A 23,864-nucleotide genomic window follows, 5' to 3' on the forward strand; every position below is an offset into this window, starting at 1 on the left:
ATTGTACTGATTGTATTAAATCTGTGAGCACTGAAGAACCTTCTAAGTGAGAACTACATTAACTAAAAACATTAACTTCACATTGGAAAAATGTATGATGAATGGAAATATAATTGTATGGAAAACCCATAGAGCTGAACTATCAATAAATATAACTTGGTCACAGTATGAGGAAAAAGAATTTGGCTCAGAAATGAATTGAAAGAAGAGAGAGTCTGGATGGAATGGTGCAATGCTTTTAATGACACCAAGCTTCTTGCTGACACAAAGGTTCTTTATAATGTAATTCATATTCTCCAAAACATTAAAGTTGTAAGTAACTTAACAGGGAGTGGAGAATGACATTGTGAGTGTGAATCTGATGAATTGCATTACTAGTATTCCAAATGTTTATAGGAGGCACCAACTTTACTTATATAAGTTATTCAAGTTCTCCAGCTACAATTTGCCTAATTACCACAATAAATCTAATCATTAGAAGTGCTAAAGTAATCCAGGGGTGTGTTTGAGTATTTTCTCATAAATAAAAAATATATCTCAATAAGTTAAGCTCAGAGACCCTACTCTCGTTGATCAAATATGTCTCCTTAGACTCAAGTTTGCAAGGTATTTCATTTTGGGTTATATCTTGAACACCTTTGCTTTTTGGAATATATCATTCAATTTGACAGTCTCTGGTGGTTGAGTAGTTTTATGTTATTGAATTTTTATATTCAAAATTTCTGGAAATATTTCTGCATGATCATATTCAGGTATTTTTACTTCTCATGTTTTTCTGGAAAACATGATCATTACATTTTCTCTACATATGCTGATTCTGAGATCAATTTGTGATATACATACATATATAAATTCCTCTAATATTATTGTTTTTTGTTTCTTTTCAAGATTTCCTTTAATGTCAAAATATTGGTATTCCCCAATAAGTTGTTCTCTTTTTACTTCATTAGAAAGATGCCACCTTACCTTCAAATTTTTCTCTTCTGTTAATTATTTCTCTTGTGCAGATCATAAATCCTACACTTTATTACTTTATTACTTTTTTCAAGATTCTGATTTCTTTCTTGAATCATTCTGGAACATTGCCTTTCTGACTCCTTCTTCTTTTATGGGGGTCCTCCAAACGTTGGAATCCAAAAGTCTCTCAGTCTTCTCCCACCTTGAAGAATTCACTTTTCAGTAGTCTGGGGAGTAGTTTAAAGAGCTTTGGATTTCAAATCAGAAAACATACTCTCTAGTTATACAACTGTGGGCAAGTTATTTAAGACTTTAGTTTCTATTTCCTTGTGTTTATAATAGTAATAATAATTGCATTACCTTGTTTTCATTGTGAGCAAAGTGTTTTTAAAAATGCAGAGGATTATATAAGTGTAAATTATAATAGTAATCATCATGGGCGAGGTGTGAAATTGATATTTTCCATTCTGAAGTTCAGTTTATTTTCTTGTAGTGAATGCTTTTTTTCTCCTGGGGGGGGGGAACAAACTTCTGAAGGTTTTAACAACATCAAATATCCATTAGGAACATTTTGACAACTTGAATAAGACAAGTATGTATTTTAGTTACCTGGAAATACACAGTTTTTATAATAAATAGAAAAGGTTCTGGGACAAAATGTGTCTTACATTTGTCAAGTTTTTAGTGTTCACAAAAGAGTTTGAGGTATAAAATGACCTAGAAAAGAGCTTCATCTGTTTCCAACAAGTGGCCTTAGTAGCAACAAAGCAGAGCAATTCTAATCTAACAACAACATCAACAATGATAGCAGGAATAGCTTAGTATTAAGGTTTTCAAAGTGATTTACATATACAACCTCACTTTATTCTCAAAAAAATATAATTCCCTTATTTTCACTAATCTTTGAATAAATTAATTAATCAATACTAATTAAAACCTTGTGCTACCTAATGATAAAGATAACAACCCATCCATACCTGCCCATGAACTGCTGTCCATGGCCTTTTATCCATGTCCTCCCCAAAATTACCACTTGGGAATTCCTTCTGAACTCAACATGCTCTTCTCTCCCAAAATTGTCTTAATTATTATGGAAAACTCTACCTGTTATCCTTCAGTCTTGCCATATTACTGGTCCATTAACTCTTGCTCTTCTACAGTGCTAAGTGCTAGGCCATACAAACACAAAAGAAAATACTTTATTTACCCTCAAAGTACTTACATTATAATCAGAGAAATAACATTCATAGAAGGAATTGTGGATAGGAATGGTGAGTAAAGTCATAAGAGACTATGACAAGCCCCATTCAGAAGCAACGGCAAAATTAATTTGATCATGGTTCATGGTTACAAAAAGAGGACAAAGATTGTGGAAGAGGAGGCTGAAGAGGTTGGAAGAAAGTAAAACCTGTCTGAGACTTTACAGAAACAGTGCCTAGAAGAGGTATTCACGAATTAGGAAAGAGGCTCCCCAAAGTTTAAGTTCCTACTTGCCATAGTCTCTGATATGGGCAGTCTGATCTTTGGGAAGGAGATTGTAGATAAGGCCAAGGAGGGAGTCCTTTAATATGATAACAGAAATGACTTTCTGCTGTTTATAAAATTCTGAGGAGTGTGGTATTCTTTAATTCCTTAGATGATAAATATAAAAACAAAGAAATATAATTTATGTATAGGAAATAAAACAACAAAAGCTCACATATTTTATGAGCTAGCTCAACAAATCACAAGGAAATGTGATTATCTGTTTTCTATAATAGCACAAAGTTGATTTTCCTATGACTTTTGAAGTCATTAAGAGTGGTCAAAAAAGGGCAAAATATTCAGATCTCCTTAATTGTTAAAAAATAAAGGAAAAAAATCTTTTTCTATTCCATATTTAGTTACTATTTCATTGCTATTGCCCCCATTTTTGCTTAACTTCTTGAAAAAGTCCATACCCAAGTCCTCTATTTTATAACCAACTATTTTGTCAACTTCCTACAATGTAGGTTCAATGAGACTTTAAAAAAACACATTTTTTCAATTACATTTAAATTAAAAAAATATATTTAAAATTATGAGTTCCAAATTCTCTCCCTCCTCTCTGAACCCCCAGTTAAGAAGACTAGCAATTTGATAGATGTGATATGTATGCAGTCACAAATATTTCCATATGTAAAGGTAAGCATGAGCAGCTTTCCAGAGGACTTCTGCTGTGAACAGCTTTGAGGTTCTGATTACACAGTATAGTGGACTCTCTATTTATTCAGCAGTAAATGAAGGCAAAACATTCACATAAATCAAAGTACAGCATTGACAATGTTATACCTTAACAACTTATCACTAACATGGCCACATAGTTTTAAGCAAAAGATAACATTCATTTAGTAACTCAATCATTTAGTAAGTTCTTAATCCAATCATACTTAAGGAGGCTTGTCTCCTTAATGGTCACAAAGTACAAAGGTCAAATTTCTCTACCTCTAGGTCACATTGTCTTAATCTCTTCCATCAAAAACTCTTCTTTTATCTTAACTGGAGAAGTCCTTAACTCAATCATCTAAAATGTAAAGGTCAAAGTTCTCCACCTCTAGGCCACAGTAATTTATGATCTTCTCAGTTTGCATTAAATACCCAAGGAGAGGTCTTCCCATCTTGATTCAATGCAGGCTCTCAGCTTCTGTGGTTCCTCTTCTATGGTCTCAGCTCCTGCCTGAATTAATCCAACTGTTACCTGAGTTCAAAGGCAGACAGCTCTCATCTCCTTATCCAGCTCCTTGTGCAGTTCCTGTTCCATATTGAACCTCACAGTGACTAGTCCACCTCAACTCCTTCACAGTTTCTGTTTCTGGGAAGAGAAAGCTTATCAAAGCCACAATAACATTCATAACATTGCCAGCATACTCATCAATTCACTTTCTGCTTGTGACATCAACATAAACACAACAAGGTCCGAGGAATAAACACAGATCATCAGTATAGTCCCAAGATATCTAAAAACATCAGTAAGACCCTCCTCCAGGGTTTCCATAAACATTCAAAAAGAAAATCCTCTTTCAGTTCATCTGAACCAGCAGTAAGGTCCCAGAGCTTCTGTAACAACAGCAATGTCCTCTATCAACAGACAAATCTGACAAAGTAACATCAAAACAGACAGACAAAGTACTGGCACCACAGTCATACTTATTCCCAGTTCTCCTCTCTTCTCATTTCTCAGTTCTTCTCAGTTATCAGTTCAGTTCTCACTTCTCAGTCCTCAGTTTTCCATTCTGCTACCATAAGTTTTGTTCTCCATTCTGTTCTCAATTAGTAGCAGTTGTCAGAAGTTCTTAGGATCCTAGCATTTCTCTCTATCTCCCCCTCTCCCTCCCTCTCTCTGTCTCTCTCTCTGTCTCTGTCTCTCTCTGTCTCTCTGTGTCTTTGTCTCTCTCTGTCTCTGTCTCTGTCTCTCTCTCTCTGTCTCTCTCAGTAATTCTGGCTCTAGCTTGGGCTTTTCTTTACATATGGTATTAGCTCCTCCCTGTTCTTCCCTTTCCTGTTACATCAGCAAATTCCTCCCACTGTGGGATTCACAAGTTCTGGATCTTAATACTTGATACAATCATGAACTTGAAACAAGGTGCTAAGTATACATTTGATTGCCAATACAAGGGGCAGGGAAGATCTTAAAATCCCCATTACCATCATACCATATCAGTCATGTTGCAAAAGAAAATGCAGAACCAAAAAAAGCTAAGTAAAATAAATGAAGAAAAAAGTATGCTTGAATATGCATTAGACTCTATCAGTTCTTTCTCTGTAGCTAATATTTCTCATTTTAAGTCCTTCAGATTTCATTGGATCATTGTATATTGCTTAGAATAGCTATGTCATTCACAGGTGGTCATTGTACAATATTGTTTTTACTGTTCTACACTGTTTTCCTGGTTCTTCTCATGTTATTTTGTTTTAGTTCATATAAGTCTTTGAAGGTTTTTTTTGGGAAGCATCCTATTTGTAAGTTTGTAAAGCATACTAGTATTTAATCTCAATGATATACCACATATTGTTCAGCCATTCTCCAATTGAAGGGTATCCTCTCAATTTTCAATTCTTTGTCACCACAAATAGGTTGTTACAAATATCTTTGTACATGTGGATCCTTTTTCTTTTTTCTATTTTTTTCTCTTTGGGATACAGATTTAGTAGTGGTATTACTGTGTCAAAGTGTATGCATCATTTTATAGACCTTTAGGCATAGTTCCAAATACTCTCCAGAATGACTGGATAAAAGTTCACAAGTCAACCAACAGTCCTTTAGTATCTCAATTTTTCCACATTTCTTCCAACATCTATCATTTTCCACTTTTGCATTTTAGTCAATCTGATAGCAATGAAGCATCATCTCAGAGTTCCTTTAATTCTCTAATCAATAGTGATTTAAAGCATTTTATTTGCCTATAGATAACAAAACTACCTGTTTATATCTTTTGACCTTTTATCAACTGGAGAATGGTTTTATTCTCATAAATTTGACTTAGCTATCTATATATTTAGGAAATGAGGCCTTTATCAGAGAAACTTAATATAATTTTTTCACAGTTATGATTGCTGTGTATTTCCCTTCATCCTATTTACCTTCTGTTTATCGTACTCTCTCTCCTCTCCCCCTGCCCATGCAGTGTTTTGTTTCTAAGAGTGGAGCTAAGATGGCAGTATAGAAGCAGGAAAACTCTGTATGCTACCTCAATAACCACCTCAACTACCTATAAAAAATGACTCTAAACAAATTTAGTGCTACAGAACTCACAAAGTGACAGAGAAAACAAACCTCCCACTGAAGACAGCCAGCAGGCTGAAAGGAAGACTCCAGCACAGCACACTGGGAGCAGAGGACAGCCCCATGTCAATCCAAGGTTTTGGCCTCAGGGCAGCCATGACCAGCCCTGACTAGAAAGACTTCAGGAGAATGGGATCACCAGCAGCAGTGGCAGTTTACAGAGTTATCAATCCATAAATGCCAAAGACAAAATGAGAGGACAGTGGATTTGGGAACAGGGAGTCTGGGAGTGCAGTCCAGTCTCTGCTCTCCAGGGTGAGAAGTTGCTGAGGCCCAGGGGCCAAAGCAGCATGAATCCTTCAGAGCTCCTAGCCTGCAGATTGTAGGGGGAACAAACAACCAGTCTGAGTGGTAATCACTCTTGCTTTAACCTGTTGGATTTGGACTGTGTTCTAGGGTGAAGGTCCTGAAGTGCATGAACAGTGTGCCAGAGTGTGTGGAGGCTTCAGAGAGGGCAGCCAACTATTAGCTCCAGCAGCTGAGAAAAGCCCAGAAATTTAGGACAAATCTTTCCTCTCTTGAAACAGAGTTCTATTGTGGTAAAAAGCTCAAAATTCAAGTAATTGAATGGCAACATGAGCAAGCAAAGGAAACAAAGAAAGCAAAGCAAGCACAGCAATCTGACTTTGCACTCCTTTTTTGGCGACAAATAGGATCAAAGCTTGGAACAGGAGGAAGACCTGCACCAAAAGCTTCCAAGAAAAATATGAACTGGTTACATGCCATAGAAGAGCTTATTAAGGATTTTGAACACCAAATAAGAGAAGTGGAGGAAAAATTGGGAAAAGAAATGAGAATGATGCAAGAAAATAATAAAAAAAAGAGAGTGAACAGCCTGACTGAAGAAGATAACATCTCAAAAAATAGACTAACTCAAATGGCAAAAGATGCTCAAAAAGCCAATGTGGAGAAGAATGCCTTAAAAAGCCAAATTTTCCAGTTGAGAAAAGAATCTCAAAAATGCACTGAAGAGAATAATTCCTTCAGAATTAGATTGGAGCAAATGGAAGCTAGTGGCTTTATTAGAAATCAAGATACTACTAAACAGGTCCAAACAAATGAAAAAAATAGAAGGCCACATGAAACAACTCATTGGAAAAACCACTGACCCAGAAAATAGATCCAGGAGAGATAATTTAAAAAATATTGGACTACCTGAAAGCCATCATAAAAAAAAAGAACCTGGGGGGGGGGTGGAGTCAAGATGGCAGAATAGAAACAGGACCTCCACATGACTCCATCTTCCATCTTCCCCAATCCATGTAAAAAGGGACTCTGAACAAACTCTGGAGTGACAGAACAGACAAAATGACAAAGAGAAGCTAACCTCCCACTGAGGAGAGTGCAGCAGGCTGGCAGGAATTGGCCTTTGCAGTGCTCTGGGAGCCAAGCCTAGGCCCACATGAGCTAGAGCTTTTAGACCCAGGGCACGCCAGCTGGAGGGACTCCAGATCACCAGCAGCTGTGGTCGCTTCCAGATTTATCAACAAATAAATGATGAGGACAAAGTGAGAGGTCAGTGCAGTGTGGACTTTGGGACCAGTACTTGGGAGTAGTTTGCCTTCTGCCCCCCCAGGAAAAGAAGCCACTGAGGGCTGCAGTGCAGCCATGTGGCACCTTCAGCTCCTGGCCTGCAGAGTGTAGGGGGATGAAGCAACCAGTCTGAAGGGTAATTGCTCTTGCTTTAACCTGCTTGCATCTGGATTGCAGTCTAGGGTGGAGGTCCTGGGGTGTGTGAACAGCTTGCCAGAGCGTGTGGAGGCTTCAGAGAGGACACCCAACTAATATCTCTGGAAGCTGAGAAAACTCCAGCGTTTGGGACAAGAGCTCCCCTGTCTGGTGGCAGAGTCCTACTGTGGCAAAAAGCCCAGGGGTCAAGTGACTGAGGAGCAACATGACCAGGCAAAGGAAACAAAACAAAGAGAAGAATCCAACATTAGATTCCTATTTTGGGGACAAAAAAAGCAAAGCATGGAATAGGAGGAAGACAATGAAGTCAAAACTCCTGCAGCAAAAACTTCAAAGGAAAATATAAGCTGGTTACTGACCAAAGAGAACCTTAAGAAGCAGATAAGAGAAGTGGAGGAAAAAATGGGAAGAGAAATGAGAACAATGCAGGAAAATTATGAAATGCGAGTCAACAGCCTGACTGAGGAAAACAATACCTTAAAAAATAGACTAAGCTCAAATGGCAAAAGAGGCTCAAAAAGGCAATGAGGAGAGGAATACTATAAAAAGCTGAATTTGCCAGATGGAAAAAGAATCTAAAAACTTCACTTAGGAGAATCATTCCCTCAGATTTAGAATGGACCAAAGGGGAGCTAGTGTCATTAAGAGAAATCAAGATGCTTTTAAACAGATTCAAACAAATGAAAGAATAGAAGGCAATGTGAAATATCTAATGGGAAAAACCACTGACTTGGAAAATAGTTCCAAGGGAGATAATTTAAAAATTATTGGACTTCCTGAAAGCCATGATCAAAGAAATAACCTAGAAATCATCCTCCAAGAAATCCTCAAGGAAAATTTCCCTGATGTTTTAGAACCAGAAGGCAAAATAGAGGTTGAAAGAATCCACCGATTACTTCCTGAAAATTCCAAAAAGGAAACTCCAAAGGGATACTATAGCCAGGTTCTGGAATTCCCAGATCAAGGAGAGAATATTACAGGCAGCCAGGAAGAAACAATTTGAATATTGTGGAAACACAATCAGGATAACCCAGGATCTGGCAGCTTCTAGACTGAGGGATCATAGGGCCTGGAATATGATATTCTGCAGGTCAAAGGAGCTGGGATTACAACCAAGAATCACATCCCCAGAAAAACTGAGTATCATGTTTCAGGGGAAAATATGGTCATTCATTGGAATAGATAACTTTCAAGCATTCTTGTTGAAAAAACCAGAGTTGAATAGAAAATTTGACATTCAGATACAAGAAGCAAGAGAAGCTTGAGAAGTTAATCAGGAAAAAATAAATAACAAGCCACATATCAAAGTTAAACTATTAAAAATCCTACATGGAAAAATGATAACTGTAACTGATTAAATTTTCTCGGTATGAAAACAGTTGAAGGAAATATATATGGCTATATAAGAGGGTATATGGGCGTATGAATACATATGTGAATGTGTGTATATATGTTTACAGCTATGCATAGATAGTGGGCACAGTACCAATTTAATAGTAAGGGATGATACTTAAAAAGTGAAATTAAGAGGTGAGAGAGGAATATAATGAGAGGAGATGGAGAGAGACAAAATGGGGTAAACTATATCATTTAGAAGAGGCAAGGGAAAATGGTTATGATGGAGGGGAAGAATAGGAAGGCAAAAGGGAATGGGTCAGCCTTATTCTCATTGAATTTGGCTCAGGGAGGGAATATAATACACACAAAACAGGTTGTCTCACCCTACAGGAGAATAGGGGGGAAGGGAATGAGAGGGGGGGATGATGGAAGGGAGGGAAGGCTGGGGGGAGGCAAGTTGGCAAGCATCCTCGTTTAAAAAGGGATGGGATTGGGGCGGCCAGGTAGCACAGTGAGTAAGGGCACCAGCCCCAGTGTTGGGATGACCTGGGGGATCGAATCCAGGCTCAGACACTTAGCATCCACCCAGAAACACCTGGCCATGTAACCTTGAGCAAGTTACTTAACCCCAATTGCTTTAAAAAACAACAACAACAACAAAGAGGGATGGGATGAAAGTAGAGAATAGAACAAGTGGGAGGTGGGACAGGAGGGAGGGAAATATAGTCAGTCTTTTATAGTATATCTACTACGTTAATATTTTGCATTAGCTACACATGTATAACCTATACTGAACTGCTTATCTTCCTAGTAAGGATGGGTGACAAGGGAGGAAGAGAATTAATCTGTAATTCAAAGTTTTAAAATCAAATGTTTAAAATTATATGTATATGTATATGTGTACATATATATACTATTATTAATAGAATTTTTCATGTAATTGGTAAATAAAATATGGAGACACTGCAGCATAGAGATCCTCCATGCCCTATTGGAAAAGTCAAAGGGTTTATGGGAGAAGATATGGGAGAGAGCATACTGGAAGAGGGGATATCCTGTGGGATTGCTATTTTGGGGTGGTTGGTAGGGGAAAAAAAGGGGAGAAAATTTGTAACTCAAAATCTAGTGGAAATGAATGATGTAAATCAGAAATTAGTAAAGCATTTGAAAAATGAAAAAAAAAGAAATGTAAACTCAAAGTAAGTAAATAAATTTTAAAAAACTTAGAAATCATCCTTCAAGAATTTTTTTTTTTAAGCAATCAGGGTTAAGTAACTTGCTCAAGGTTACACGTCCAGGTGTTTCTGGGTGGGTGCTAAGTGTCCGAGCCCGGGATTCGATCTCCATGTCTTCTTAACACTGGAGCCGGTGCTCTTACTCACTGTGCTACCTGGCCGCCCCCCTTCAAGAAATTTTCAAGGAAAACTGCCTTGATGTTTTAGAACCAGAGGGCAAAATAGAGGTTGAAAGGATCCACTGATCACCTCTTGAAAAAGATCCCAAAAAGAAAACTCCTAGAAATATTATAGCCAGGTTCTGGAATTCCCAGATCAAGGAGAAAATATTACAAGCAGCCAGTAAGAAACAATTTAAATATTGTGAAAATTCAATCAGGATAATACAGGATCTGACAGCTTCTACATTGAGGGATTGATGGGCTTGGAATATGATATTTCAGAGGCCAAAGGAGCTGGGATTAAAACCAAGAATCACCTAGCCGACACAACTGAATATCATGTTTCAGGGAATAATATGGTCCTTCAATGAAATAGAGAACTTTCAAGCATTCTCTATTTTTTTAAAGCAATTGGGTTTAAGTAACTTGCTCAAGGTTACACGGCCAGGTGTTTCTGGGTGGGTGCTAAGTGTCTGAGATTGGATTCACTCCCCAGGTTATCCTGACACTGGGGCCAGTGCTCTTACTTGCTGTGCTACCTGGCCGCCCCTACTTTCAAGCATTCTTGATGAAAAAAAAACAGAGTTGTCTAGAAAATTTGAGATCCAGATTCAAAAAGCAAGAGGAGTATCAGAAGGTAAACAGGTAAAAGAAGTCATAAGGAACTTATCAAAGTAGAACTATTTACTTTTATACATGGAAAAATGATAATTGCAACTTATGAAACTTTTCTCAGTATTAGAACAGTTGCAGGGAATATACATATAATATAAAGGGAATATATCTATATATGTATATATATGGACACATAAATAAATATGTCTATGTAGGAGGGTATATGGGTGTGTGAATACATATGTGAGTGTGGGTATATATGTGTAAAGGTATACATAGACAGAGGGCACAGGACCAATTGAATAGGAAGGGAGGATACTTAAAAGGTGAAATTGAGAGGTGAGAGAAGAATAAAATGAGAGGAGATGGGGTGAGACAGAATAGGGTGAGACAGAATGGGGTAAATTATCTCATATAAAAGAGGCAAGGGAAAACTGTTACAATGGAGGGGAAGAACAAGGCGGCAAAAGGGAATGAATCAACCTTACTCTCATTGAATTTAGCTTAGGGAGGAAATGACATACACACTAAATAGGATATCTTGCCCTACAGGAGAGTAGGGGGAAGAGGATGAGAGGGGGGATGATAAAGGAATGGCAGGTTGTGGGAGAGGGAAGTTGGAAGCACCCACTTTTTAAAAGGGCCTGTGTCAAAGTAGAGAATAGAACAAATGGGGTTCGGGATAGGAAGGATGTAAATATAATCAGTCTTTCACAATATATCCACTACAGAAATGTTTTGTGTAACTACACATGTGCAACCTATATTATATTGCTTATCTTCCCAGTAAGGGTGGGTGAGGAGGGAGGAAGGGAAAGAATCTGGAATTCAAAGTTTTAAAATCAAATTAAAAAATATATATTTTTTTATATGCAACTGGGAAATAAGATATACAGACACTGGGGTATAGAGATCCCTCTTGCCCTACTGGAAAGTTGGAGGGGGAAAGAGGGAAGATATAGGAGAGATCAGATTGTGGGAGGGGGTATACAGTGGGATTACTGTTTTGGGGTGGTGGGTAGGAGAAAGACAGGGAGAAAATTTGTAACTCAAAATATTGTGGAAATGAATGATGTAAACTAAAAATAAGCATAAAATTTAATTTAAAACAGTGTTTTGTTTCTGACTACCACCTCCCCCAATTCATGCTTCATCCTATTAGCCCCCCCCCCATTTCTCCAATCCTCTTCCTCTTTTACTTCTCTGTAGGATAATATAGATTTTATTTAATATCCAGGTGTACATGTGTGTTATTCCCCCTGTGAGTCAATTCAGATGAGAGTAAATTTCAAACATCTATTTTCCCTCCATTGTGCAAAATTTTTCACTCCTCTTTTATGTCAGATAATTTACCCTTCACTCCCTTCCCCCTACTCCCAGTGCATCCCTTTTTCTCACCCCTTTATTTTATTTTTTATGTCACCCCATCACAGAACGTGCCCATCTGTGCCCCCTCTCTACATATACTCCATACAACTGCCCTAATAATGAGGAAGTTCTTAGAAGTTACAAGTATCACGGTGAAAGAATGTCAGTAGTTTATTCAACCCTGTATGATTTATTTTTTTGGTTTTGTGTGTGTGTGTGTGTGTGTGTGTGTGTGTGTGTGTGTTTCTCTTGAGTCTTATATTTGAAATCAAAAATTGTAATTAGCTCTGTTGTTATCAGGAATGCTTGAATGTCCTCTATATTAAATGTTCATTTTCTCCCCTGAAGGATTATACTTAGTTTTGCTGGCTTGTTGATTCTTGATTATAATCATATCTCTTTTGCCCTCCAGAATATCATATTCTATGCACTTTGAAAGATAAACTGGTAAATCTTTTGCTATTCTGACTGTGATTCCATGATATTAGAATCATTTCTTTCTAGTTACTTGCAATATTTTCTTCTTGACCTGGGAGCTCTGGAATTGACTATAATATTCCTGGGAGTTTTCATTTTGGGATCTCTTTCAGGAGGTATCAGTGGATTCTTTCAATTTCTCTTTTAGGGCAATTTTACGTGATATTTTCTTGAAATATGGTGCCTTTTCTCTTTTTTAAAAAATAGTGACTTTCAAGGTAGCTGAATAATTATTAAATTATCTCTCCCAAGTCTATTTTTCCAGGCCAGCTGTTTTTCCAATGAAATATTTCACATTTTCTTCTATTTTTTTTCATTCTCTTGATTAAAAAAATTGTTTCTTGGTGTTTTGTGGAATCAATCAGCTTCCACTTGCCCAGTTTTAATTTTTAAGGAGCTCTTTTCTTCAGTGAATTTTTGTAAATATTTTTCAATATAACCAATTCTGCTTTTTAAAGAGTTCACATTAGTGGATTTTTATGCTTCTTTTAACATTTTATCTATTCTGTTTTCAAGGTGTATTTTTGTATTAAGCATTCTTGGTGCCTCATTTACCAAGTTGTTGCCCATTTAATGATTTTCTTGAATATCTCTCTGATTTTTTCCTCTATCAGTTATTTCATTTTTACAAATCCTTTTTGAACCCTTCTAGGAATTTTTTAGGGGGCTTGAGACCAATTCACCTTTTTCTTTGAGACTTTGTATGTGGATGTTTTTATTTTGTTGACTTCTGAGTTTGTATTTTGACTTTCTCTTTCACCATATTAACTTCTTATAGTCAGGTTCTATTTTTGATCATTTGCTCATTTTCCAGAAAGTCTATTTCTTGACTTTTAACTGTTTTAAAGTGGAGCTTCCAGGGTAGAGTGGGCAATGTCCCAGTCTTCAGGTTTCCTGTGTTACTGTTTTCAGAGATAGTTCTGGGGATTTCTAAGTTTTTAGTTCTTTCAAGGTGGTATGATCTAAGGAGAGGTGTGGCCACTGATCTTCTGACTTGTGCTGTGGTCTAGGAGCAACACAAGCCTTTTTTTCCTCCCTAGAACTATGACTAGGGTCCCCACTCTCCTGTGACCATAGACTCTAGTGTTCTAGTGCTTCTCCTTATCCCAAGACTGTGACCAAGAATGCAGAAGGTTCCTGCATCCAATACCAGCAAAGCATCTCCTCTAATTTCCTTCTGAGCAATTTTCTGACCACTCATCATCTATGGATTAATAACTCTAGAAGCAGCCACCACCATCACACCCAAGACCTGCTGTTGGCTTATTGGGTGGCTGACTGCACTGGACTCCACTCCACTCTCACCCCAATGCAACAGGCCATTCCTATTGACCTTCTAGGTTGTCTTCACTGACATGATGTTTTAGCCCATCCTTTTGCTGGTTCCTCCACTTTAAAATTTGTTTTGAGATGTTATTTTAAAGTTCTATGGAGGAGAATTTGGAAGAGCTCAGATGAGTCTTTGCTATCTTGACTATGCTCCTCTGGTTCATTGAACATTAAATATGTTTCATTGATACTTTTATTTACATCGCTTTCGGTTCCCAATAACTGACTACCCAATTCTTCTCCTCTCAAAAAAAGAATCTTCCCTTGTAATAAAGTTCATTTTGGTGATATTTAATGCATACCTTTCCCCATCTAAAATCTATCACCTCTTTGCCAATTGGTGTGAAGCATACTTCATGATCCCTTATTCCTCTGAACTCACAACTAAATCCTCTGCTCATGAGAATTCTGAGGTCTTTTCATCTTTTTTACATTTTCAGTGGCTTTTTTCCAGTTCTTATATTCTTCCATGTTGCTGCAGATTTCTTGATCTATGTGACCATTTTATCACATTAAAACAAAGGTGGCAAACATGCCAGTATGGATATATTCCCTGAGTAGAACCCAACTAGATTAAAATTCATTGTGGAAATATTTAACAAAATACATGCAACAGAACATAGATAATGTTAATATGCATCTTTCTAAGTCAATATGCAGTTTGCAGGGATCCTTATGTGAGGTTTAGTGGCCCCATCTCTATTTTCATTTGAAATTACTGTACTGTACTCTTGACTTTAAAAGCTCTGTTGGTTTTCCTTCTCCCTTCCCTATAGCAGCCCCTTCTCTATCATCTTTACTGACTCATCTTCCACCAAATTTTTTTTCATTTGGTTCTTCCTATTTTCTACTCCTACAAATTCACTTGGTAATCTCATTTAAGCTTATAACACGGTGACTCCAAAATCTGTAATCTTCAGAAATCTAAACCCATACTTCCAAAATGCTTTAATGCCAACTTGATCCAAATGTTCCATTGTCACCACAAAGTTAGCATGTCTAAATTGGGTTTATGATCTTCCTTCCTTACTTTCCTTCTTATTTCACTAATTCACTATTTCTTTTTGTGGTACCACCATTCACCCTATCTTCCATGTTTCTAACTCTATTGTTATGTATCTTAAGGCCTTTCCTATTGCTTGCTCCTCATGGCCAATCAATTTCCAGGAACTGTTGATTTCATATTATCTTGCATTATCTTCATTTCTCTTTGTCTCCACCTTGGTTCAAATTTCACTCTGCCTCTCTAATCTTTAATTTCTTTCTTTACCAAGGAACTTACCTTTGAATGGTGAAGAAAAGAAGCATATATAAATATAAATACAAATGAATACAATCTAGTTAAATATGCTCTAATTTGGAAGGGTGAATCAGAAAAATGTTTTCACATAGGTTGTGTTTGAGTTCAATTCTGAAGAAAACTATCGATTCTAAGAGGGAGCAATAAGGGGGTAAGTACATTCCAGCCATAGGAGGGATGGGAGGTAATAGTGTTCTATCTAAGGAATAGCAAGATCAGTTTGATTAGATTAAAAAATACATATGAGGGTAAGAAAGGTATAATAAGAGTAGAAGTATAGGTAGAAGCTATGCTGTGAAAGGTTTTAAATGCCAAATATAGGAGAACATATTTCATGGTAAAGCTAAAAGCTAAGATTAAACTCTAATTAATTAATACTATTACAGCAGTCTCTTTATAAATCTTCTTATACCTTTTCTTTTCCTTATCTAATTGATTCTTCATATTGCTATCAGAATAATATTTTTGTGCATAGACTTCTTTACTAGAAAATATTAATTGTTCCCATATTGTCCACTGAGTTTTATTCAAATTCTTTTGCCTGGCATTCAGGGCCATGCAACAATGAACTTTTATCTCTACAGTATTTGTACTACTCCTTTAAAGGCACTTTGCACTTCATCAAAACTAATATTACCAACATCCTATATTTTTCTTCATCTTGGCCCTTACGCTTTCTCCCATTTCCTCTTTTCATATCCATAGCACTTAGCACAGTGCCTGGCACCTAGTTGGTACTGAATAGGTATTGGCTAACTGATTGATTGCCTGCCTTCCCCTTCTTGAGTTGGATTCAAATTCAACATATGTGATACTTCCTCCATGAAACCTTCTTTAACCCCCCTTGTCAGTAATGAGTTTCTTTCTGGGACCTCCTCAAACTCTAACCTCTCCCACACTTTTTCAATTCCTTAATGGACTTAATGTGTAATAATGTATAGTCTTTATTTTTGTTGGTATCATATTATTTTACTAAAGTGAAGGACCTATAATAGCAGGAATTATAGCTCATCTAAACTTTAAATTTCCCCCAGTTTTCTAGGACATTACTTTACTGACAGTAGTTGCTTAACGGTATTGGAAAGAATGAATTTAAAATGTAGTATATATCTTGAGAACATTGGACAACTTAAATATTATTGAAGGCAATATCTAAGCCCTTCTTTCTTTTACTTAGTGCTATGGACTCAAATGGTCTCAAATAATGGCATTCCCCTAAGATAGTTTTAACTGAGATGTAAGTTGATTTCAGACTGTTACTAATGATAATTCAAACTGACATGTACAGAATTTCCTTTAGCAGGTAAGTAGCAATTAGAGATCTGGCTGTATTATGAAAAAGCACATTTTACTCTTCCTTCTTGATAACATTTTCTCTCTGGTCTCTTGTGAAACGACAGTAACCACATCATCTCCAAATATTTATGCATTTGTTGCCACAGAAATAAGAGTGTTTGCACAAATTAGATACATATGTTTGGACTTCAGTGACACAGAGTTTGCAAACTTGAAACTTAATACACTGCATTTATGCAGTGGGAAGAAAGATATTCCATGGAGAGATCATAGCCCAGAGTAGTTGAGGTGATTTTCATCTGATTCTCCCACTGAGCTCTGCTGTGAATGGCTCAGATACTAAGAAATATTATTTTCATAGTAGTAAACAGTATGAAAACCTTGGTTAGCTTGGTATGGTAGGGAGGTATGTAATCAGCTTCTTAAGCATTGCTTTTTATAATTACTACACATATTCCCAGCATTTTGTAAAAGATAGCAAACACACAACCAAAACAAATTCCTTTAAGGCAATTAATGAGTCTGAGTTTCCTTAAGGATATAATGTGAGCTTAGTAGGTTGCAAATCTTTAAAAGCTTTATAAAAGGGAAGGGTTTTGGCATTATTATTAAATATATTTTAGAGTTATTTTATGGATTTCCCTCAATGATAAGAATAGTCCTGGGTTCACAGTTGCAACTTAAATCATCTTTCTTGAGTGATTAGTAAGTGTAAAAACAAAACCAAATTGGGAAATTCTTTTCAACTTCTCATAGGCACAAGAACCCTACAAAATTTACTTATAATTTTGACATTGTAAGTAAGCACAAAATACAGCTGCTTAGATTTTTTTAGACCAATTTCCCTATAGGTAACACCATGTAAGTAATAAACAAGCAAACTAAGGAATGAACAAATGAATAAATGATGGAATTGAAGTTATTGTTTGCCCTGGGTGACAGAAAAGATGTATTAGAAAGTTAAGAGATTTACTCATACTTGTAGAATATATGTATATGTATTTATGCATACAATACATATATATATGTGTAATGCATGCATTTATATATACACATGTATGTGTACAAACATATATTTGTATATATGTGCGTATATTTGCATACATATATATATAAAACTGAGGATCTTGTCTAGGATACACATTGTCTTCATTTTGACTAATATTAACTCAGTCAAGAATTCATATTTCAAAGATAAGTTCTTTCACCCTCATTTTCTACATGATGCATCATTTTAACCTGCCTTCAGAAGCACAGGGCCATTTATATTTTTGAAATACAGTCTATGGTATGTCTAAAAATGACCCTAATGAAGCTTCAGGGAAAAACAAAAACATAAAGTGAACATTTTAAAGGAATTTTTCTTTCACCCTTGTGTTATATTCTTACAATGCAATTTTAACATCTATTATGTAATTCTTAACTAGCAATTATGACTCCCATGGTAAACACACTGAAACACCCAGGAAAGAAGCTTGAAAGGTACTTTGAAAGGAATTGTTTAGGATCAATTCACTTGAAGATGGGGAAGTGGGGGGTGGGGAGACATTGAATCTGCTTGGCTTTATGGCTCCTGTACTGAAGAATCTTCTGTGGGATCCTGGCCTTCAGATTAATGAGCATTTACCATCATGTCTATCCAGGACCAAGTGTCATTATTTTATCTTTTAATGCACTTTACTTCATACCATGACACACATAACATTCATTCTCTGCTCTCCACTTTCCAATTTCTAACTCCAGCTTTGAGAATAGTAATAAAATGAATATTACTGTTTCAAGAAAGGATGTGTTGATCAATTGCCTTATAATTGTAATAACCATTCCAGTTCTTTGATATCCAAAATATTCCTTTCTGGTCTATACTATACTATATTTGTTATTTTTCACCATTATAATGCTAAATATTTGAGAGCAGGGCCTGTCTTACTTTTACATAAATTAAGCATTTCACTTTTTAAAAATTAATTCCTAGGAATATAGTGTTCCTTAAGGCGATGAAAGGGAGGTAGTGACTCTGGGGTGGGGGGGGCATAGGATATTTTAGATGGCTATTCTAGAATAAGAGTTTGCCACTGGGAGAAGGAAGAAAGGCATATCAGGGTTAGGAAGGAGATTTCTGATAGTATAAGCCATGGTTTGGGAGAAGAACCAACAAAGATTTCTACTTCAATGAATTGTTGAAAAGCTTAGTGGTTTCTAACTACTAAGAATGCAAATAATGCCCTTTCTCTCTAAATTTCATCACACTGGGATAAAGATCAGTTACCTCACTTGAGGCATAGTTCTACAATTACATAGTGACTTGAACTGTCATTAATTGCTTCAAGCATGTCAGTTCTCTTGCCACACCTAATTTTGGAGAAACAGAGACAATAAACCTTTTTTCCAGCAAGAAAGTCTTACCTCCACACAACAGCTGGAGATTCTGAGCCCCAGTGTGGTGGAGTAGGCAAATGCCAGCACAGGACCCCTCACCTGCCTCAGCATGCCCAGGGGACCAGCAGACTCCAGTTCTGAGAACCACCACATGCTTCAGAATAGCCCTGGAAAACAGTCATCCTCCTGTGTCCAGACCCCCAGGAACACCACACTGGCCTCAATATAGGCCAGACACAACCCAAAGGACTCAAGTCCAGCATCAAGTTAAGCTTCCAAATTATAATGTCTCCAGCATTTATATTATATCCAACAAACCCCTAGACCACAGCCTCAGTGCATCACCAGACATGAGTGTCCCCATGAGCCTGAGGGCAACATCGGTGCAGCACCAGGTAAACAGCCAGGGCCTGCAATCCATGGCACAAGAAACCTGAGACAGTGCCCTTTTCAACCCAGAAGCAGAGCTCAAATTTAAAAGAAAAGGAAAAGCCCAAAGGAAGATGAGCAAAAACCAACAAAAAATAATCTGACCATGAAAAGTTAATCTGGCTACAGGGAAGACCAAGACACAAGCTTAGAAAAGGACAAAAATCTCAAAACACCTAAAGGCAAAACTCCAAAGAAAAATGGGAAGTGGTCTGAAGTCCAGAAAGAATTCATGGAAGAGCTCAAAATCACATAACAGAGGTACAAGAAAAATTGGGGAAAAGAAATGAGAATAATGCAAGAGAATTATGAAAAAAAGAGTCAACATATTGGAAAAAAGAAAACAATTACTTAAAAAGTAGAATTAGCCAAATGGAAAGGGAGATACAAAAATCCACTGAAGAAAATGACTCCCTGAAAAATATAATTGGCCAAATGGAAAATAAATTACAAAAACTAACTGATGAATACAATGACTTAAAAGTTAGAATTGGGAAAATGGAAGCTGATGACTCATGAGTTATCAAGATTCAATTTAAAAAAAAAATTCAAAAGAATGAACCATAGAAGAAAATGTAAAGTACCTCACGGGAAAAACAAACTGAACTGAGAATAGATGCAGGAAAGACAATGTAGGAATCATTGAGCTACTTGAAAGCCATAATTTAAAAAAGGACCTTGACTGAATATTTCATGAAATTATCAAGGAATTCTGCTCTGATATCCTGGGAAGAGTGAGCAAAACAGGCAGTGAAAAAATCCACCAGTGACCCCATATCCCCAGAAAGAGATCCCAATATAAAAACTCCATGGAACATTGAAGTGAAATTGCAGAACTGTCAGGTCAAGGACAGAATACTGCAAGTGGTCAGAAAGAAACAATTCAAATACCAGGGTGCCTCAATCAGGATTACATAGGACTTAATAACTGTAGCATTAAAGAATTAGAGATGGAATATGATATTCTGGAAGGTAAAGGATCTAGGACTGCAACCAAAAATCACATACCTGTTAAAATTAAGCATAATACATCAGGGGGAAAATGGTGATTTGATGAAATAGAAGGATTTCAACTTTATTAAAGAAAATGCCAGAATTGAATAAAAATAAATGATTTCCAATATCAAGACCCAAGAGAATCCAAAAAGGGAAAGAGGAGAAAGAAAACATAAGGGATTCAATGGAGATGAACTGTTTACAGTCCTACATGAGAGGATGATATTTGTAAATCTTAAAAATTGCACCACCAATAGAAGAGCAAGAAGAAATATACATAGGGTGTTTTGGTATAAGGTGAATTTGAGGGAATTACAAAAAGTCATTAAGGAATGAAAAAGAAGAGTATGGGAATGAGAAAGAAGGGAGAGGTAGAATGGGATAAATTATTTAACACGGAGATGTGGGAAAAAAATTAGAGTGGAAGGAAGTATGGAAGGGTAAGCAATGGATGTTGCTTGAACCTTTCTCTATTGAGTAGTGGCTCAAAGATGGAGTAATACACACAATCAGTTGAACATAGAAATATATCTTAAAAGGCAGCTACATGGTGCAATGAATAGAGCACCAGCCCTTGTGTCAGGAGGACCTGAATTTAAATCTGGCTTCAGAGACTTAAGATAAAAACTAGCCATGTTACCTTGGGTAGGTCACTTAACCCCAATTGCCCTTCATAAAGAAAAAGATAAAAAGAAATACATCTTACCTGAGAGGAAAGTAGGACAGGGAGAAGATTAATGAAAGGTGTGGGTGAGGTGAGGTCTGTGTGACAATTGACAGAAGAGAGGGCAGACCAGGGAGAAGACTGATAGAAGGAAATACCATTGAAGAGCCAGGAAAACACTGTGCAGAGTATTGGCAATATTGTGTGATGATCATCTGTGAATGTCTCAACTTGTCAAGACAAGTACCAAGGAATGATGAAGGAAAATGTTGTCTACATCCAGATAAAGAACAAATCAGATCAAAGAATTTTTTCACTTACTTGATTCCTTGTTTTCTTTTTCCTTTTTATTTGCTTATTCTTTCACAAATGTGACTAATATGGAAATATATTTTATATTATAACACATGTATAACTCATCAAATTGCCTACCATTTTGGGATGGGAGAAAGGGAGGTAGGGAGAAGGATTTGCATGTCAAAGTCTTCTAAAATGAATGCTAAAAATTGTAATGGTGTGCTTTTGGGAAAAATAAAATACTATTAAAGAAGTGGGAGATCTTGAGCCCTCTGTGGGGAAGCAGGCAAACAACAATGCCATCAACCCCTCTCCCCCCATATGCCTTAGCAAAGCCAGGGGAACTCTCAGGCTCCAGCTCCAATAACCACCATGAGCTTTAGCATAGTCTCAGGCAAACAGCTGTCCTTCAGTGACCAGACCTCCATGTGCTTCAACACAGCCCAAGGGGTGGCTAGGTGTGGCAGTGAGTAAGAGCGCTGGCCCCAAAGTTGGGAGGACCCGGGATCAATTCCAGCCTCAGATACTTAACACCCTCCCTCCCCCCCCCCACTAAAACTGGCCCTGTAACCTTGGGCAAGTTACTTAACCCCGATTGCTTTAAAAAAAAAAAGAAAAAGAAAACACAGCCCAAAACAAACTGGCATCCTCCAGCAGCCAGAACTTCATGTGCTACAGTATATCCCCAGGCAAACAGGCTGCCTCCAACATGAAAAGAAAACAGGACAGACCTCCACATGCTTTTGGAATAGCACTGAGGAAACACAGAAACATCCCCACCAGGTCTGAACAAACACCAGACACAAATGACAGAATGGCCAGAATGACATAAAAATAATTAAGGATCGAGAAAGAGTCGTACAAAGTGTGCAGAAAGAAAGGAGAGGTAGAATGGCATAAATTATTTCACATGAAGAGGTGAGAAAGACCTGTTACAGTTGAGGGTAACCAAAACTAGACATACTCTTTGATCCAGCAATACCACTATGAAATCTATATCCCAAGAGATCATAAATAAGGGGAGAAGACCTACATGTTTGAAAATATTTGTAGAAGTTATTTTTGTTGTGTCAAAATGTTGCAAATTGAGGGAATGCCCATCAATTGGGCAATTGCTGAAAAAAAATTTGGTATATAAATTCAAAATTTAACTAAAGTTAAAAGTTAAGTTAAAAAAAGTTACAAGAATGGAAATAGAAGACAATGTGAGATATCCCATTGAAAAATCAATTGAGCTGGAAAATTCATTGATGAAGATAACTAAAGAATTATTAGGCTAGCTGAAAGCCATGAATGAAAAAGAGTCTACATATCATAAATGTATATTTATGTGTATGTGTAAATATATATGTATGTATATATGTGTGTATGTATAAATAAAATTGCCCTGATATCTTAGATCCAGAGGATAAAACAAGAGATTGAGAGAATTCACTGATTACCTCCGGAAAGAGATTCCAAAATGAAAAATCCAAGGAGTATTACAGTCAAATTCCAGAGCTCCCAGGTCAAAGAGAAAATAATTAAAACAGTGATAATTAAGTAATTCAAATTTCATAGAGCTATTGTCAGGATCACATGAGATTTAGTCACTTCCATGTTTAAAAAAAATAGGGGTCTGAGTGTGATGTTATGGAAGGCAAGGGAGCCAGGATTGCAACCAACAATCACCTACCTAGCAAAACTGAGGGTAATACTTTAAGGGGAAGAATGGATCTTTAATGAAATAGAGAACTTTCAAACATTCCTTATTAAAAGAGAAACATTGAATAAATATTTTACATTCATACATGAGACTTGAAAAGAATAAAAAGATAAATATGAAAAAATAATAAGGGACTCAATGAAGTTAAAACTTTTTTCATTCCTATATGGGAAGATGATACATGCAATTGCTAAGAATTTTATCATTATTAGGGCAGTTAAAGGAAGTTTACATAGAGAGCATTCCTTAATTTATGGGTATCACCTCAATTTCCAATTTTTTACCACCACACAAAGAGCTGCTATAAATTTTCTTTTTTAGTACATATAGATCCTTCCCCCCCCCCTTCTCTATGATCTCTTTGGGATACATAAGAAAGATGTGCAGTTTTACAACCCTTTGATGTCGTTACAAATTGTTCTCCAGAATGGTTAAACAAGTTCAGAACCCACCAAAAGTGCATTTGTGTCATGAATTTTCAATATGCCCTCCAGCATTTGCCATTTTTCATTTCTGTCCAGTTAGTGAATCTGATAGGTATGAGATGGTATCTCAGAGTTGTTTTAATTTGCATTTCTCTAACAGTGATTAAGAGCATTTTATCATATGAATATTAATAGCTTTGATTTCTTGTTCTGAAAACTGTTCATATCTTTTGACCATTTAAGTATTGTGAAATGACACAGTTTTATAAATTTGGTGCAGTTCCCTACATATTTGAGAAATGAGCCCTTTATCAGAGAAATGTGCTATATTGATTTTTTTTATTTTTACAAGATTTTGTAATTTACAAATTTTTCTCACCTCTCTGTCCCCTCCTCCTGCTGA

The 23,864-nt window shown here is 36.6% G+C and overlaps 1 pseudogene; it reads left to right on the forward strand.

The window, feature by feature from the left end:
• The first annotated feature begins 19,022 nt into the window (after positions 1–19,022).
• LOC138175712 (beta-1,4-galactosyltransferase 3 pseudogene) overlaps positions 19,023–23,864 on the forward strand; it is a 133,076-nt pseudogene continuing 128,234 nt past the window's right edge.

This window comes from Petaurus breviceps, unplaced genomic scaffold, assembly GCF_028583685.1.
Source record: "Petaurus breviceps papuanus isolate PSGF00001 unplaced genomic scaffold, PetGlider_PUasm1.0 79, whole genome shotgun sequence".
Lineage (NCBI taxonomy): Eukaryota > Metazoa > Chordata > Mammalia > Diprotodontia > Petauridae > Petaurus > Petaurus breviceps.